This window comes from Moschus berezovskii, chromosome X (genome assembly GCF_049115385.1).
Source record: "Moschus berezovskii isolate FMDL1 chromosome X, NW_MosBer_1.0, whole genome shotgun sequence".
Taxonomy (NCBI): domain Eukaryota; kingdom Metazoa; phylum Chordata; class Mammalia; order Artiodactyla; family Moschidae; genus Moschus; species Moschus berezovskii.
This window is the reverse complement of record NC_142488.1, coordinates 109,014,321-109,032,575: the sequence shown is the minus strand read 5'-3', so window position 1 is coordinate 109,032,575 and position 18,255 is coordinate 109,014,321.

Genomic DNA, 18,255 nt, shown 5'->3' with positions numbered 1-18,255 from the left:
CTATCTCTCCAGCTCTCTCTTAAGGAAACTGCTTTTCTTTTCCAAGAGGACAGTGCTCTATCAATTCAGAGTAACATTTGTATTCAGACTATGTAACTGGTAATTCCTGGCTTTGATTCTACTTCCCAGAATATAATATACAGGCAATAAAAAGTTGGGCAATTAACTAAGACTTTGAAACAGTGACTTATTGCGAGTTAATAAAATTCAGGTACACTAAAGAAACTTAGTTTTCAGAATCCCTCTACTTCTATATAGAAGTGTAGAGGTCTATCATCTTTTTGTTGAAATTAAGCTGCTAGTGTCTATGAGTCAGTGTGTGCCATGCTGAGTTGGTTTAGTTGTGTCCTACTTTTTGGAACACTATGGACTCTAGCCTGCCAGGCTCCTCTGTCTGTGGCATTCTCTAGAGGAATACTGGAGTGGGTTTCCATGCCCTCCTTCAGGGGCTCTCCCCGTCCAGGGATCCAACTTGAGTCTTTAGACTCCTGCATTGGCAGGAGAGTTCTTTACTACTAGTGCCACCTGGGAAGCCCTAAGCCCTTATGAGTCAATAAGAAGGCTTTAAAAAAAAGAAAGCCAAGAGAACACCTAAAAGGCATGGACTAAGAGTTCAACCCTGAAATACATATAAAGTGAAATACTTACTGGATTTGACAAGGTAACTACAATACATACACTGAGAAAGATTCAGAAGCAGATATTTTTCAGAATAAAATGAGTGTGACTTACAGATACCATACAGCATGACTTAAATAACAAAAGAGGTGACACAGACTGTATACTAGTTATTAAAATTTGCCTTTAAAAATAAAAACCTCAGAACAGAAGAAGGAAAAACCTCATTAACAAAGATGAACTATTTAGCAAGTAAGGTCAGTATTTACAAGAGGAGACCTTAAGAAACAAAGCAGTTACAGTTTTACCGATAACATAAAGCAGCCAGTGGCTTGTCACTGGTTATCACAGTGTGTGTGTGTGTGTGTGTGTGCGTACACGTGCACACACGCATACATACATATGCAACTGTGTACGCGTGTACTGCAGTGGCGGAGGGGGACTTCTCAGCAGTGCATGTCCCTCTCCTTCCTTTCTTCTGTTCTCCCCCTCCCACCCTCATTTTCCCTGGGCTGTGGTGCTATTCAACTCCTTTTTCCTTTACAGTTTTTTTTCCCTTGTATCCTTCAGTTCAGTTCAGTTCAGTCACTCAGTTGCGTCCGACTCTTTGCGACCCCATGAATCACAGCACGCCAGGCCTCCCTGTCCATCACCAACTCCTGGAGTTCACTCAAACTCATGCCCACCGAGTCGGTGATGCCATCCAGCCATCTCATCCTCCGTCGTCCCCTTCTCCTCCTGCCCCTAATCCCTCCCAGCATCATGTATCCTTCAGTTCAGTTCAGTTCAGTTGCTCAGTCGTGTCCGACTCTTAGCGACCCCATGAACCACAGCACGCCAGGCCTCCCTGTCCATCACCAACTCCCAGAGTTCACTCAAACTCATGTCCTTTGAGTCGGCGATGCCATCCAGCCACCTCATTCTCCATCGCCCCCGTCTCCTCCTACCCCCAATCGCTCCCAGCATCAGAGTCTTTTCCAGTGAGTCAACTCGTCGCGTGAGGTGGCCAAAGTATTGGAGTTTCAGCTTTAGCATAAGTCCTTCCAGTGAACACCTAGGATTGATCTCCTCTAGAATGGACTGGTTGGATCTCCTTGCAGTCCAAGGGACTCTCAAGAGTCTTCTCCAGCACCACAGTTCAAAAGCATCAATTCTTCGATGATCAGCTTTCTTCATAGTCCAACTCTCACATCCATACATGACCACGGGAAAAACCATAGCCTTGACTAGACGGACCTTGGTTGGCAAAGTAATGTCTCTGCTTTTTAATATGCTATCCAGGCTGGTCATAACTTTCCTTCCAAGGAGTAAGCATCTTTTAATTTCATGGCTGCAATCAGCATCCGCAGTAATTTTGGAGCCCAAAAAAATAAAGTCTGACACTGTTTCCACTGTTTCCCCATCTATTTCCCATGAAGTGATGGGACCAGATGCCATGATCTTCATTTTCTGAATGTTGAGCTTCAAGCCAACCTTTTCACTCTTTTTCACTTTCATCAAGAGGCCTTTGAGTTCCTCTTCACTTTCTGCCATAAGAGTGGTGTCATCTGCATATCTGAGGTTATTGATATTTCTCCCAGCAATCTTGATTCCAGCTTGTGCTTCTTCCAGCCCAGCATTCCTCATGATGTACTCTGCATAGAAGTTAAATAAGCAGGGTGACAATATACAACCTTGACCTACTCCTTTTCCTATTTGGAACCAGTCTGTTATTGCATGTATTCTTAAGCCTCTAGAAAAACCAAAGTTATTGAGTGAATTCATGTGCCATTAAACTCACCCTTTTAAATAGAGCGCAAGATGGCTGGATGGCATCACCGACTCGATGGACATGAGTTTGAGTGAACTCTGGGAGTTAGTGATGGACAGGGAGGCCTGGTGTGCTGTGATTCATGGGGTCGCAAAGAGTTGGACACGACTGAGTGACTGAACTGAACTGAACTGAACAGTAATTTAAGGTATATTTAAAAACTTGTAAAACCATCACACAGTTTAGAATATTTTCATCACCCTTTAAAAGACCCATACATAACAGCAGTCACTTTCTACATTCCCCCACTTTTTAGCTTGTGGGGAGACAAAAGCAATAAGCTGTGGCTATGGTTGTTAATTTGATTCATTATTTCTTGGAATGAAATACCTCCAGGGTTGAAAATTATCTCATTTTACATATTTCTTTTCCAAAACATGCAAACTTATAACACAATCTCAATAATCTTTGACTGTTACTCTGAATCATTCATTCTAAGTAGTTGAAGATTCTAGTTTTTTAGAACTGTTTTATTAATGTCCTTTAGAATGAACTCTTCACATCGAGCATTTGATGTGTTCCAATCTGTCTGGCAAGTTAACTATCAACTCATTTTAGGTTTTTATATCCTGCATTATTACAAAAAATGTTTAAAATAATACTAAGAACAAAATATAGGAAATAAGTACAATTTACTTTATTATGATTTGACTTTATTCTAAATCATACATTGTTAGTACTTGAAGATTCTACTTATTTAAAACTTTTATTAATGTATTTTAGAATTAACTTCATATCTAGCTTTTGATGTGTTTCGATCTCTCTGGCAAGTTAACTATCAACTCATTTTATGTTTTTATATCCTGCATTATTACAAAAATCTTTAATATTTACTAAAAACAAAATAGAAAATATGTAAAATTTGCTGTATTATGATTTGACTTTTATTCTAAATCATACATTGTTAATACTTGAAGATTCTACTTTAAGCTCTTTTATTAATGTATTTTAGATTTAACTTCATATCTAGCTTTTGATGTCTTCCAATCTCTTTGGCAAGTTAACTATCAACTCATTTTATGTTTTTATATCCTGTATTATTACAAAAATGTTTAATATTTACTAAAAACAAAATAGAAAATATGTAAAATTTACTATATTATGATTTGACTTTTATTCTAAATCACACATTGTTAGTACTTGAAGATTCTACTTATTTAAAACTCTTTTATTAATGTATTTTAGAATTAACTCTTCATATCTAGCTTTTGATGTGTTTCAATCTCTCTGGAAAGCTAACTATCAACTCATTTTATGTTTTTATATTCTGTTTTATTACAAAAATGTTTAAAATAATGTTTACTACAAACAAAATAGAAAATAAGTAAAATTTACTGTATTATGATTTGACTTTTACTGTAAGTCATACATTCTAAGTACTTGAAGATTCTAGTTACTTAAAACTGTTTTACTAATGTACTTTAGAATTAACTATTCATATCTAAATTTTGATGTGTTTCAATCTCTCTGGCAAGATAACTATCAACTTACGTTTTTATATTCTGCATTATTACAAAAAGTGTTTAATATTTACTAAAAACTATATAGAAAATAAGTTAAAATTTAACTACTGTATTATGATGGTCAAAACCTGGGTGCTTTTATGTTCTTCACTTCTGCTTGCTTTTTTTAAAAAAGAATATTTATTTGGCTTCACAGGGTCTTAGGTACAGTATGTGGGATCTATTTCCCAGTCCTGAAATTGAATCCGGGACCCCTAAATTGGCAGTGCAGCATCCTAAAGTAAAGTAAAGTCACTCAGTCGTGTCCGACTCTTTGTGACCCCGTGAACAGTAGCCTACCAGGCTTCTCCATCCATGGGATTCTCCAGGCAAGAATACTGGAGTGGGTTACCATTTCCTTCTCCAGGGGATCTTCCCAACCCAGGGATCGAACCCAGGTCTCCCATAATAGAGGCAGATGCTCTAACCTCTGAGCTACCAGGGAAGGGGAAATCCCTAGGTTTTTTTTTGTTTAGTTTTGGGGGGTCTTTGGGGGCGGTTTTATGAGATTTTTTTCTTTTTGAGCAAAAATAGGAAAAGAAGAAAGAGGAAGGAATTGTGTAAACAAAGGTGGTAGTTGGAATGAGATAGAACCTTCTGATTTTGCTTCCAAAGGACATGCAGTTTATGAAAATCCTTTGCTTATATTCTATTATATATGGTAAAGAGGAAATGGTAAATTATAAATAATACAATTATACATCAAGGTAAAGAGAACAGCCTGGAAAAGAACCTGACACCATACAAATCTGAATAATGGTCCTGTGAAGATAACGAAAGCATTCCTTACCCTCGAAGAACCCTTCCTGTCTTTTTGTTTGCGTTTGATTTTGTAAATCCTGGGTCAAATAAAAGCTACAGGGTTAAATATGACTTTTGGTTATTGCTATTTTCTTCTGTTTACATTGGTCATTTAATACATTCTATGCTCTGGATGAAAAAAATAGCACTTCTAAAACTATTGCCTCACTTTAGTAAGTAACTAAGTGTTGACTCAATGGAAAAGAGTCTGATGCTGGGAGGGATTGGGGGTGGGAGGAGACGGGGACGACAGAGAATGAGACGGCTGGATGGCAACCCGACTCGATGGACATGAGTTTGAGTAAATTCCGGGAGTTGGTGATGGACAGGGAGAACTGGCGTGCTGTGATTCATGGGGTCGCAAAGAGTCAGACACGACTGAGCGACTGAACTGAACTGAACTGAAAGTAAGTGTTAGTCACTCAGTCGTGCCCGACTCTTTGTGACCCCATGGACTGCAGCCACCAGGCTCCTCTGTCCATGAGATATTCCAGACAAGGATACTGGAGTGGGTTGTCATTTCCTTCTCCAGGGGATCTTCCCAACCCAGGGATCGAACCCGGGTCTCCTGCACAGCAGGCAGATTCTTTATCGACTGAGCCACAAGGGAAGCTTCCGAAACTAATTTTAAAGAAAAAAAATTATTTCAAAGAATCAAACCTGTATGATGGAAATGAATCTATTCTAAGTTAAACTACAGGAACATTCTACGGTCAAAGTCTTCAAAGTTCTGTTTGTAATGTGTCTATGTCCTACATGCAGATGGTGGTCAAATATTTGTTACATGAACTTGTGAACCTGTGAGGGTGGAGTACAGTATGATTAACATGCTGGTAACTCACCTTCAGAAATAATTTTTACTATATACAAATAAATAGCACATCAAGAGTCTTCTGATTTCATATTGATCCAATCGGTTATACTGGGATACACTACTCCTTGTAGAACTTTGCCAAGTCTGTAATACAAAGGTAGGACTTTTGTGAAACAATGTTGGTATTTTAGCTTATTTTAATTAGTATTGTTTGGGACACTTCTAAGCATGTTACAGATAACCACATTTGGAAGGTAAATGGGCTGAATCTTTGTTGCTACTGCACCTAGTAATATCACTGGAAATTATCTTGCAGTCTTCATCAAGATATGGCCATGAATATACTGTGTATGTTTCATTCCCTAAGTCCTGTGTTTTTAGTAAGGTAACATTTTAAATCATATGTGGGTATTCTCGGAAAAATAGCTTTTATGTCAAGGAGAAACTTACATTTTAAATTTTTTAACTTGAATCTCTCATTAAGGGTTTAATAATGAAACATGTATATTATCATCTGTGAAACTAATCGCCAGTCCAGGTTCAATACATGGTACAGGATGCTCGGGGCTGGTGCACTGGGATGACTCAGAGGGATGATATGGGGAGGGAGGTGGGAGGGGCATTCAGGATGGGGAACACGTGTACACCCGTGGTGGATTCATGACGATGTATGCAAAACCAATACAATATTGTAAAATAATTAACCTCCAATTAAAATAAATACATTTATATTAAAAAAATTAAAAAAAGAGTTTATTAAAATTCAACTTCTAAATAATAGTTCAGAAAAATCTATCTTAAAAGGAAGCTTAATGATATTAGAAGATAATTTTACTAAGGACCCAGTAATACTTCAAAATTGGAGCCTCTACAAAGTAGTGATGTTCCTATTATTTAGTGACTTTTGTTTAAATATCAGTTAAGCATGACAAGATCTGACTGATTCGGGGATTTATATGAATACAGTAATAACAATCTCCTAAAGAATTTACCCTTGTTAGAAACCAATGCTTTCAGCTGAGCTAACCTGGGCTGAGGCTATACACTTACTAATGTAGGATTTACTAAGAACTTTTACTTGGCACAAAACATCTAAGTTCTGAATGCTTGCTAGCTGGGTGACTACTGGCAAGTCATTACCCTCTTTGGCCTTTGTGTGCCTTACCTATGACAGTATCTGTTGTCTCATTTCTAAATGGTGTGAAATAAGAACTTTATGATTAAGTAAATTCCATGGGGTCGCAAAGCGTTGGATATGACTTAGCAAATGAACTACAACAACAATGGGCGAAGACTTGAAGGAGTATATATAGAGTGGTTCTTAAGGGGGTGGGTCCCAACCAGCAGCAGCAGCAGCATCAGCTGGGAACTAAGAAATACAAATGAGCAGGCCCCCAGACGGACAGAAACAGGATGAGGCTCAGCTATCTATTTTTATAAAGTCCCCCAGATGATTCTGATACACAGTGAGAACACCATGATCTAGGAGAAGAAGTGCTGAAAGTAGAAAACCTGGGTTTAGGTCTGGCCCTCCCATACTTGTGTGGCTGCCCTAAGTCACAATCCCAGTTTTCATTTGTAAATTGAGAGTTGGAATTTATTATTTTTATGGACCCTTCTAACTAATTTTACATGGTTCTAAAGACTCTGATGCTGGGAAAGGTTGGGGGCGGGAGGAGAAGGGGACGACGGAAAATGAGATGGCTGGATGGCATCACCGACTCTGTGGACATGAGTTTGAGTGAACTCCGGGAGTTGGTGATGGACAGGGAGGCCTGGCGTGATGTGATTCATGGGGTCGCGGAGAGTCGGACACGACTGAGTGACTGAACTGAACTGAACTGATGATTTCATGTCGGAGCATGACAAGGCTTTACTGGTCTAAAATGAGGTTTCTCTGTCTTAAAGGCTGACCTATCCCAAACTTTAATGTTAGGCTTGAAACAATCTCATGGAAAAGTTAGAGAATGTATTCTGAGTAAGTGATTCTGGGATGCTGAGATCATCAATTTGGGGACCTAATTTTTTTTCATCCCAAGTTAAGGTCATTATTCTTCGAAAAGAATAAAATGCTGAATTAATCCTGCCAGGGAGTGATTTAAGTGATAAGGGTATACTAGGCATTTTAAACTTGAACCTTCCCTCTCTAGAACAGGTTTACAGATTCAAAGTTGGAACGCTGAAAGATGAATACCTTATCCTCTATAAACAGTTTTGAAGATATCCAAGTAGCAGCTGCCAGGATAGGAAGGAACTGCTACATTATGGGATACTTTTGACAGAGATAGTAGAGACCACAGGCGAGTAGAGAGCTCCTTATTTACATAAAAAGAAAGACTGTCATAGTGAAAACATCACCAGGGTTAACCTATATATTTTAGGGTCTTACATTTTCACCAGTGCTGCCTTGATCTGGAAATCCGGTTGCTCCTTCTGGGATGAGGGAACCTCTTGAATCTTCCCTCTTAATTCCATGTCCATTTTGAAAAGACCCATAAGCTGCAAAAAGCCAAGCCCTTGTTAGCAACTGGAGGAACTCTCAAACATAGTTTGAAAAATAAGTACTGGGTTAATTGGGCTAGTGCTACAAACCTGCCTGCCAATGCAGGAGGCATAAGAGATGCAATTTGGATCCCTGGGTTGGGACGATCTCCAGGAACAGGGCATGGCAGCCCACTCCAATATTCTTTTTTATCATTTTTCTTAATTTATTTATTTTAATTGGAGGCTAACATTATTGTATTGGTTTTGCCATACATTGACATGAATCTGCCCCGGATGTCATGTGTTCCCCATCTTGAACCCCCCTCCCACCTCCCTCCCCAGCCCATCCCTCTGGTTCATCGCAGTACACCAGCCCCAAGCATCCTATATCATGCATCGAACGTGGACTGGGGATTTGTTTCACATATGATAAAATACACATTTCAATGCCATTCTCCCAAATCATCCCAGCCTCGCCCTCTTCCACAGAGTCCAAACGACTGTTCTATACATCTGTGTCTCTTTTGCTGTCTCCTATGTAGGGTTATCGTTATCATCTTTCTAAATTCCATATTTATGCGTTAATTTACTGTATTGGTGTTTTTCTTTCTAGCTTACTTCTCTCTGTATAATAGGCTCCAGTTTCATCCACCTCATTAGAACTGATTCAAATGTATTCTTTTTAGTGGCTGAATAATACTCCATTGTGTATATGTACCACAGCTTGCTTATCCATTCGTCTGCAGATGTACAGCTAGGTTGCTTCCATGTCCTGGCTATTATAAAAAATGCAGCATTGAACATTGGAGTACATGTGTCTCTTTCAATTCTGGTTTCCTCAGTGTGTATGCCCAGGAGGGGGATTGCTGGGTCTTATGGCAGTTCATTTTCCAGTTTTTTAAGCAATCTCCACACTGTTCTCCATAGTGGCTGTACTAGTTTGCATTCCCACCAACAGTGTCAGAGGGTTCCCTTTTCTCCACACCCTCTCCAGCATTTATTACTTGTACACTTTTGGATAGCAGCCATTCTGACTGTCATGAATTGGTACCTCATTGTGGTTTTGATTTGCATTTCTCTGATTATGAGTGATGTTGAGCATCTTTTCATGTGTTTGTGAGCCATCTGTATGTCTTCCTTGGAGAAATGTCTGTTTAGTTCTTTGGCCCATTTTTTTATTGGGTCATTGATTTTTTTGGAATTGAGCTGCAGGAGTTGCTTGTATAGTTTTGAGATTAATTGTTTGTCAGTTGCTTCATTTTCTATTGTTTTCTCCCATTCTGAAGGTTGGTTGTCTTTTCACATTGCTTATAGTTTCCTTTGCTGAGCAGAAGCTTTTAATTTTAATTAGGTCCCATTTGTTTATTTTTGCTTTTATTTCCAATATTCTGGGAGGTGGGTCATGGAGGACCCTGCTGTGATTTATGTCAGAGAATGTTTTGCCTATGTTTTCCTGGGAATATTATAGTTTCTGGTCTCACATTTAGATCTTTAATCCATTTTGAGTTTATTTTTGTGTATGGTGTTAGGGAGTGTTCTAGTTTCATTCTTTTACAAGTGGTTGACCAGTTTTCCCAGCACCACTTGTTAAAGAAATTGTCTTTTCTCCCTTGAATATTCTTGCCTCCTTTGTCAAAGATAAGGTGTCCATAGGTGCCTGCGTTTATCTCTGGGATTTCTATTTTGTTCCATTGATCTATATTGCTGTCTTTATGCCAGTACCATACTGTCTTGATGTCTATGGCTTTGTAGTATAGCCTGATCTGGCAGGTTGATTCCCCCAGTTCCATTCTTCTTTCTCAAGATTGCTTTGGTTATTTGAGGGGTTTTTTTGTATTTCCATACAAATTGTGAAATTATTTGTTCTAGCTCTGTGAAAAATACTGTTGATAGCTTGATAAGGATTGCATTGAACCTATAAATTACTTGGGGTAATATATTCATTTCCATAATATTTATACTTCCAATCCACAAACACGGTATATTTCTCCATCTATTAGTGTCCTCTCTGATTTCTTTCACCAGTGTTTTATAGTTTTCTATATATAGATCTTTTATTTCTTTAGGTAGATATATTCTTAAGTATTTTATTCTTTTCGTTGCAACGGTGAATGGAATTGTTTTCTTAATTTCTCTTTCGATTTTCTTACTATTAGTGTATAGGAATACAAGAGATTTCTGTGTGTTGATTTTATATCCTGCAACTTTACTGTATTCATTGATTAGCTCTAGTAGTTTTCTGGTAGAGTCTTTAGGGTTTTCTGTGTAGAGGATCAAGTCATCTGCAAACAGTGAGTGTTTTCCTTCTTCTTTTCCAGTTTGGATTCCTTTGATGTCTTTTTCTGCTCTGATTGCTGTAGCCAAAACTTCCAAAACTATGTTGAATAGTAGTGGTAAGAGTGGGCACTCCTGTTTTGTTCCTGACTTTAGGGGGAACGCTTTCAATTTTTCACCATTGAGGATAATGATTGCTGTGGGTTTGTCATATATAGCTTTTATGATGTTGAGGAATATTCCTTCTATTCCTGCCTTCTGGAGGGTTTTGATCATAAATGGATGTTGAATTTTGTCAAAGGCTTTCTCTGCATCTATTGAGATAATCATATGGTTTTTATTTTTCAGTTTGTTAATGTGGTGTATTACGTTGATTGATTTGCGGATATTGAAGAATCCTTGCATCCCTGGGATAAAGCCCACTTGGTCATGATGTATGATCTTTTTAATGTGTTGTTGGATTCTGATTGCTAGAATTTTGTTAAGGAGTTTTGCATGTATGTTCATCAGTGATATTGGCCTGTAGTTCTCTTTTTTTTGTGGCATCTTTGTCAGGTTTTGGGATTAGGGTGATGGTGGCCTCATAGAATGAGTTTGGAAGTTTCCCTTCCTCTGCAATTTTCTGGAAGACTTTGAGTAGGATAGGTGTTAGCTCTTCTCTAAATTTTTGCTATAATTCAGCTGTGAAGCCGTCTGGACCTGGGCTTTTGTTTGCTTAAAGATTTCTGATTACTGTTTCAATTTCCATGCTTGTGATGGGTCTGTTAAGATTTTTTATTTCTTTCTGGTTCAGTTTTGGAAAGTGGTACTTTTCTAAGAATTTTTCCATTTCTTCCAAGTTGTCCATTCTATTGGCACATAATTGCTGATAGTAATCTCTTATGATCCTTTGTATTTCTGTGTTGTCTGTTGTGGTCTCTCCATTTTCATTTCTAATTTTATTGATTTGATTTTTCTCCCTTTGTTTCTTGATGAGTCTGGCTCATGGTTTGTCAATTTTATTTACCCTCTCAAAGAACCAGCTTTTGGCTTTTGTTTATTTTTGCTATGGTCTCTGTTGTTTCTTTTGTATTTATTTCTGCCCTAATATTTAATATTTCTTTCCTTCTACTAACCCTGGGGTTCTTCATTTCTCCCTTTTCTAGTTGCGTTAGGTGTAGAGTTAAGTGATCTAGTTGACTTTTTTCATTTTTCTTGAGGTATGCCTCTATTGCTATGAACCTTCCCCTTAGCACTGCTTTTACAGTGTCCCACAGGGTTTGGGGTGTTGTGTTTAAATTTTCATGCATTTCTATGCATATTTTGATTTCTTCAATGATTTGTTGGTTATTCAGCAGCGTGTTGTTCAGCCTCCATATGTTGGAATTTTTAATAGGTTTTTCTCCTGTAATTAAGATCTAGTCTTACTGCATTGTGGTCAGGAAAGATGCTTGGAGTGATTTCAATTTTTTTGAATTTACCAAGGTTAGATTTATGGCCCAGGATGTGATCTATCCTGGAGAAGGTTCCGTGTGCGCTTGAGAAGAAGGTGAAATTCATTGTTTTGGGGTGATATGTCCTATAGAGATCTATTAGGTCCAAATGGTCTATTGTATCATTTAATGTTTGTGTTTCCTTGTTAATTTTCTCTTTAGTTGATCTATTCATAGGTGTGAGTGGGGTATTAAAGCCTCCCACTATTATTGTGTTATTATTAATTTCCCCTTTCATACTTGTAAGCATTTGTCTTACATATTGTGGTGCTCCTATGTTGGCTGCATATATATTTATAATTGTTATATCTTCTTCTTGGATTGATCCTTTGATCATTATGTAGTGTCCTTCATTGTCTCTTTTTACAGCCTTTGTTTTAAAGACTATTTTATCTGATATGAGTGTTGCTACTCCTGCTTTCTTTTGGTCTCTATTTGCATGGAGTATCTTTTTCCAGCCCTTCACTTTCAATTTGTATGTGTCCCTCGTTTTGAAGTGGGTCTGTTGTAGACAACATATATAGGGGTCTTGTTTTTGTATCCATTCAGCCAGCCTTTGTCTTTTGGTTGGGGCATTTGAGACGCCGGCTCTGGCGGCGCAGATGCGAGAGATGCCGGCTCCGGTGGTGCAGACGCGAGGCGCAATCGACCACGTTCAGAAGCGTGGCTGAGAGGAGCTACCCCACGTCCTAGGTAAGGTATAGCGGCTGGGCTTTGCTGGAGCAGCTCTGATGAGATATTCCACGACCAAGGTAAGAGAAACCCAAATAAGATGGTAGGTATTGCGAGGGGGCATCAGAGGGCAGAAACACTGAAATTATAATCATAGAAAACTAGTTGATCTGCTCACATGGACCACAGCCCTGTATAACTCAATGAAACTGAGCCATTCCATTTGGGGCCACCCAAGACGGATGGGTCATGGTGGGAGGTCTGACAGAATGTGGTCCACTGGAGAAGGGAATGGCAAACCACTTCAGTATGCTTGCCATGAGAACCCCATGAACAGTATCAAAAGGCAAAATGATAGGATACTGAATGAGGAATTCCCCAGGTCAGTAGGTGCCCAGTATGCTACTGGAAATCAGTGGAGAAATAACTCCAGAAAGAATGAATGGATGGAGCCAAAGTAAAACAAATACCCAGTTGTGGATGTGACTGATGCTAGAAGCAAGGTCCGATGCTGTAAGAGCAATATGGCATAGGAACCTGGAATGTTAGGTCCATGAATCAAGGCAAATTGGAAGTGGTCAAACAGGAGATGACAAGAGTGAATGTAGACATTCTAGGAATCAGTGAACTAAAATGGACTGGAATGGGTGAATTTAACTCAGATGACCATTATATCTACTGCTGTGGGCAGGAATCCCTTAGAAGAAATGGAGTAGCCATCATGGTCAACAAAAGAGTCCGACATGCAGTACTTGGATGCAATCTTAAAAACGACAGAATGATTTCTGTTCGTTTCCAAGGCAAACCATTCAATATTACAGTAATCCAAGCCTATGCCCCAACCAGTAACGCTGAAGAAGCCAAAGCTGAACGGTTCTGTGAAGACCTACAAGACCTTTTAGAACTCACACCCAAAAAAGATGTCCTTTTCATTATAGGGGACTGGAATGCAAAAGTAGGAAATCAAGAAACACCTGGAGGAACAGGCAAATTTGGCCTTGGAGCATGAAATGAAGCAGGGCAAAGGCTAATAGAGTTCTGCCAAGAGAACGCACTGGTCATAGCAAACAGCCTCTTCCAACAACACAAGAGAACACTCTACACATGGACATCACCAGATGGTCAACACCGAAATCAGATTGATTATATTCTTTGCAGCCAAAGATGGAGAAGCTCTATACAGTTAGCAAAAACAAGACCAGGAGTTGACTGTGGCTCAGATCATGAACTCCTTATTGCTAAATTCAGACTTCAATTGAGGAAAGTAGGGAAAACCACTAGACCATTCAGATATGACCTAAATCAAATCCCTTATGATTATACAGTGGAAGTAAGAAATAGATTTAAGGGACTAGATCTGATAGAGTGCATGATGAACTATGGATGGAGGTTCTTGACATTGTACAGGAGACAGGGACCCAGAACGTCCCCATGGAAAAGAAATGCAAAAAAGCAAAATGGCTGTCTGAGGAGGCCTTACAAATAGCTGTGAAAGAAGAGAAGCGAAAAGCAAAGGAGAAAAGACAAGATATAAGCATCTGAATGCAGAGTTCCAAAGAATAGCAAGGAGAGATAAGAACGCCTTCCTCAGCGATCAGTGCAAAGAAATAGAGGAAAACAACAGAATAGGAAACACAAGAGATCTCTTCAAGAAAATTAGAGATATCAAGGGAAAATTTCATGCAAAGATGGGCTCGATAAAGGACAGAAATCGTATGGACCTAACAGAAGCAGAAGATATTAAGAATAGATGGCAAGAATACACAGAAGAACTGTACGAAAAAGAACTGAACTGATGATCCCATTGCCATTTACTTTATTGTTTTGGGTTCGAGTTTATACACTCTTTGTGTGTTTCCTGTCTACAGAAGGTCCTTTAGCATTTGTTGGAGAGCTGGTTTGGTGATGCTGAATTCTCTCAGCTTTTGCTTGTCTGTAATGCTTTTGATTTCTCCTTCATATTTGAATGAGATCCTTGCTGGGTACAGTAATCTGGGCTGTAGGTTATTTTCTTTCAACACTTTAAATATGCCCTGCCATTCCCTCCTGGCCTGAAGAGTTTCTATTGAAAGATTAGCTGTTATCCTTATAGGGATCCCCTTGTGTTTTATTTGTTGCTTTTCCCTTGGTGCTTTAATGTTTGTTCTTTGTGTTTGGTTTTTGTTAATTTGATTAATATGTGTCTTGGAGTATTTCCCCTTGGGGTTATCCTGTTTGGGGCTCTCTGGGTTTCTTGGACTTGGGTGATTATTTCCTTCCCCATTTTAGGGAAATTTCCAGCTATTATCTCCTCAAGTATTTTCTCATGGTCTTTCTTCTTGTCTTCTTCTTCTGGGACTCGTATGATCTGATGTTGGGGCATTTAACATTGTCCAAGGGGTCTTTGAGCCTATCCTCATTTCTTTTAATTCGTTTTTCTTCTTTCCTCTCTGTTTCATTTATTTCTACCATTCTATCTTCTACCTCACTTATTCTATCTTCTGCCTCCGTTATTCTACTGTTGGTTCCCTCCAGAGTGTTTTTGATCTCATCTATTGAATTATTCATTGTATATTGACTCTTTTTTATTTCTTCTAGTTCCTTGTTAAACCTTTCTTGCATCTTCTCAATCCTTCTCTCCAGGCTATTTATCTGTAACTCCAAATTGTTTTCAAGATTTTGAATCATTTTCACTATCATTATTCGGAATTCTTTATCAAGTAGGTTCCCTATCTCATCCTCTTTTGTTTGGGTTGGTGGCCATTTATCCTGTTCCTTTATTTGCTGGGTATTTCTCTCCCTCTTCATCTTGCTTATAATGCTATGTTTGGGGTGGCCTTTCTGTCTCCTGGCAGTTTATGGAATTCTCTATATTGTTGTTTCCTCTCTGTGGGTGAGGTTGGACGAGTGGCTTGTCAAGGTTCCCTGGTTAGGGAAGTTTGTGTCAGTGTTCTGGTGGGTGGAGCTGGATTTCTTCTCTCTGGAGTGCAATGAAATGTCCAGTAATGAGTTATGATGTGTCAGGGGGTGTGCAGTGGCTTTGGGCAGCCTGTATATTGAAGCTCAGGGCTATGTTCCTGTGCTGCTGGAGAATTTGTGTGGTATGTCTTGCTCTGGAACTTGTTGACCCTTGGATGGTGCTTGGTTTTCAGTGTAGGTATGGAGGCATTTGATGAAGCTCCTGTTGATTAATGTTCCCTGGAGTCAGGAGTTCTCTGGTGTTCTCAGGATTTGGACTTAAGCCTCCTGCCTCTGGTTTTCAGTCTTATTCTTGCAGTAGCCTCAAGACTTCTCCATCTGTCACTTCCAAGTTGGTTCCCTCTGTTTTTGCTTCTTCTGTTTGCTGGTCTCTTCAGTGTCTAATTTCTTCCCTGACACTAGGGGGCGGTGGTGGACACTTTTTAAGGCTCACTTGTTCAGTCGTGTTCTGGGGAGGAAGGAACACCACAGACAAATATCTCTGGCATCTGTGGGGAGTGCTCGCAGTGTCTCAGCCACACTGGATTTGCCCCCGCTCACAGTGTTTGTGCTGTCCCAGTCTGCACTGCACAGGCTCTAGGTTGCTCTGCCAGGAACTGTCTGAGGCCTGTGCTGGGTTGCATGCACATCCCAGGTCTAAGCTGCTCAGGTTCAGATACTCAGATACTCCACGAAGGCGCAAACATGGTTGACCTTGCATTTTGTGCCCTTCCCTGGTCTGAGCAGCTCAGGTGACCAGGTGTTCGGTGAGTATGGTCACTGCGGCTTATAGCCTCCCTGGTCCCTGCTGCTCGGTTTTCTCGTTGTACAACCGGCGCACCTTCTCAGGCGGATGTTGACCATCCAGAAACCCAAGAAGTCTTGGTTAGCAAGGAAGCCTGTTTGTACTTTGCCTCTCTCGGGCCGTGATTGCCCCCTTCCGGCTCTAGCTGCCCTCCCCTGCCTGTCTCGGAGGGAGATGGGCCGTCCACAGCCGCCTAGCTCTGCTCAGTCCTTTGTTCTTTGAACAGGTCTGGCGGAGTCTAGGGTTAGGGCTTTTTGCCTTTTCGTGGGGTAGCTATCCCACAGTCTGCTTTGCCCTCTCCAGGTAGCTCTCTCAGATTGCCCTCTTGGCATTCAGGCTGGGTCCTCAATGCAGCTGGCTCCTCCCTGCCCAGCCCCCGCTTGCTAATGTCGGATGCAGGTGTTTGTGATGCTTCTCAGCAGGGAGTTACCCTTGGAACTGTAATCTGTGGGGTTTAATTATTTATTTATTTTTCCTCCTGCTTATGTTGCCCTCTGAGGTTCCAAGGCTCGCCACAGACTCGCCCGTGAGAGTGTTTCCTCGTGTTTGGAAACTTCTCTCTTTTTTAAGCCTCTCTTCCCAGGATGGAGCTCCATCCCTACCTCTTTTGTCTCACTTTTTATCTCTTATGCTTTTTCCTACCTCCTTTCGAAGACAATGGGCTGCTTTTCTGGGTACCTAATGTCCTCTGCCGGCATTCAGAAGTTGTTTTGTGGAATTTACTCAGCGTTCAAATGTTCTTTTGATGAATTTGGGGGGGAGACGTGGTCTCCCCATCCTATTCCTCCACCATCTTCTTCCGATCTCCCACTCCAGTAGTCTTGACTGGAGAGAGGAGGACAAAGGAGCCTGGCAGGCAACAGTCCATAGGGTCACAGAGAATTGGACATTAGCACTGCGTTAATTTTGGTAAAGTCATATTTTGAGAGAAAGATCTTGGTCATCTAAAATATGAATTTTATATACTGTCTCAAAACACCATAGGAAGCCAAATAAAGTGTAAGTGATTTTTTTCACCTCGAGACACTTTTAATATTATGAAACTACATAAAATTCCTTGGAGGTCATAAGATAAAGGCAAACAATGAGAGATAATTTTATAGATAAGGAATCTTTGGCCCAGAAAAAGAAAGTGTCTCGTCCAAGCTTGGAGACAGATAAGACGATTGGAAACTAGTTTTTTTCTGTTTATCCTCCACTTTCTTAGTATACTAAGCTACTTTTTGATACAAGTTGAGACAAGGAAACCTAAGCAAAGAAACATGGCTACAAAGTGTGAGTCAGATTTTAATTAAACTTTAGCAGAGATCATGCCATATATAGTTTTTATCACGAAATATTTCAAAAAATATAGAGAAGTATAGGGTACATTTCTAGACAGCCATACCATGTACAATCTTTAAAGGAAGGACTTAATTACCAGTGTTTCTGTCAGTGTTCAGACTCCCTCTATTTGTAGGTGAAGTGAAGCCACATGCAAACTCATCCCTGGATGCCTGTAACAAAATGTTATCTCTCTGTCACTTCAACAAATTTGTACACTAGGATAAGAAAACGAAATTAAGAGAATGAAAGGGTACCCCGATATTAAACAAAGCTACTGTGAAAGCCTAAATCAGGTATCAGTACTGGTATTTAGGTGACATCTCTTTAAAAATGGATCCGAGTATACTGTCATAACTATGACCTCTGGCAAAGTGATACAACTCTAGGTGGCCGGTAAAAGCTGCAACTCGTGTGGTCTGAACATGGTTCCATTCTCCTCCTTGAACCAAAGGCAGTACTAGAAGGAGAGGTGTGACCAGAGGCCCTACATGAACTTGAGCTACAAAAGAAAGAACGGGTAAGTGAAATATTTCCACAAATCACTGTCGAATGTTGTGGAGTGAGCATAAGCATGAGTGACTGTGAAGGAAGGCTCACTTGACACTCGCTTGACACCAGGTAGGTGATGCAGCAACTGCATTTAGCTGATTTACATAATTGGGAGCTACAGGCAATCAAGCCCTCAGTGAGGCTTAAAAGCAGCTTTCTCAGGAGCCCAGGGCAGGCTTGACAAATCTGCA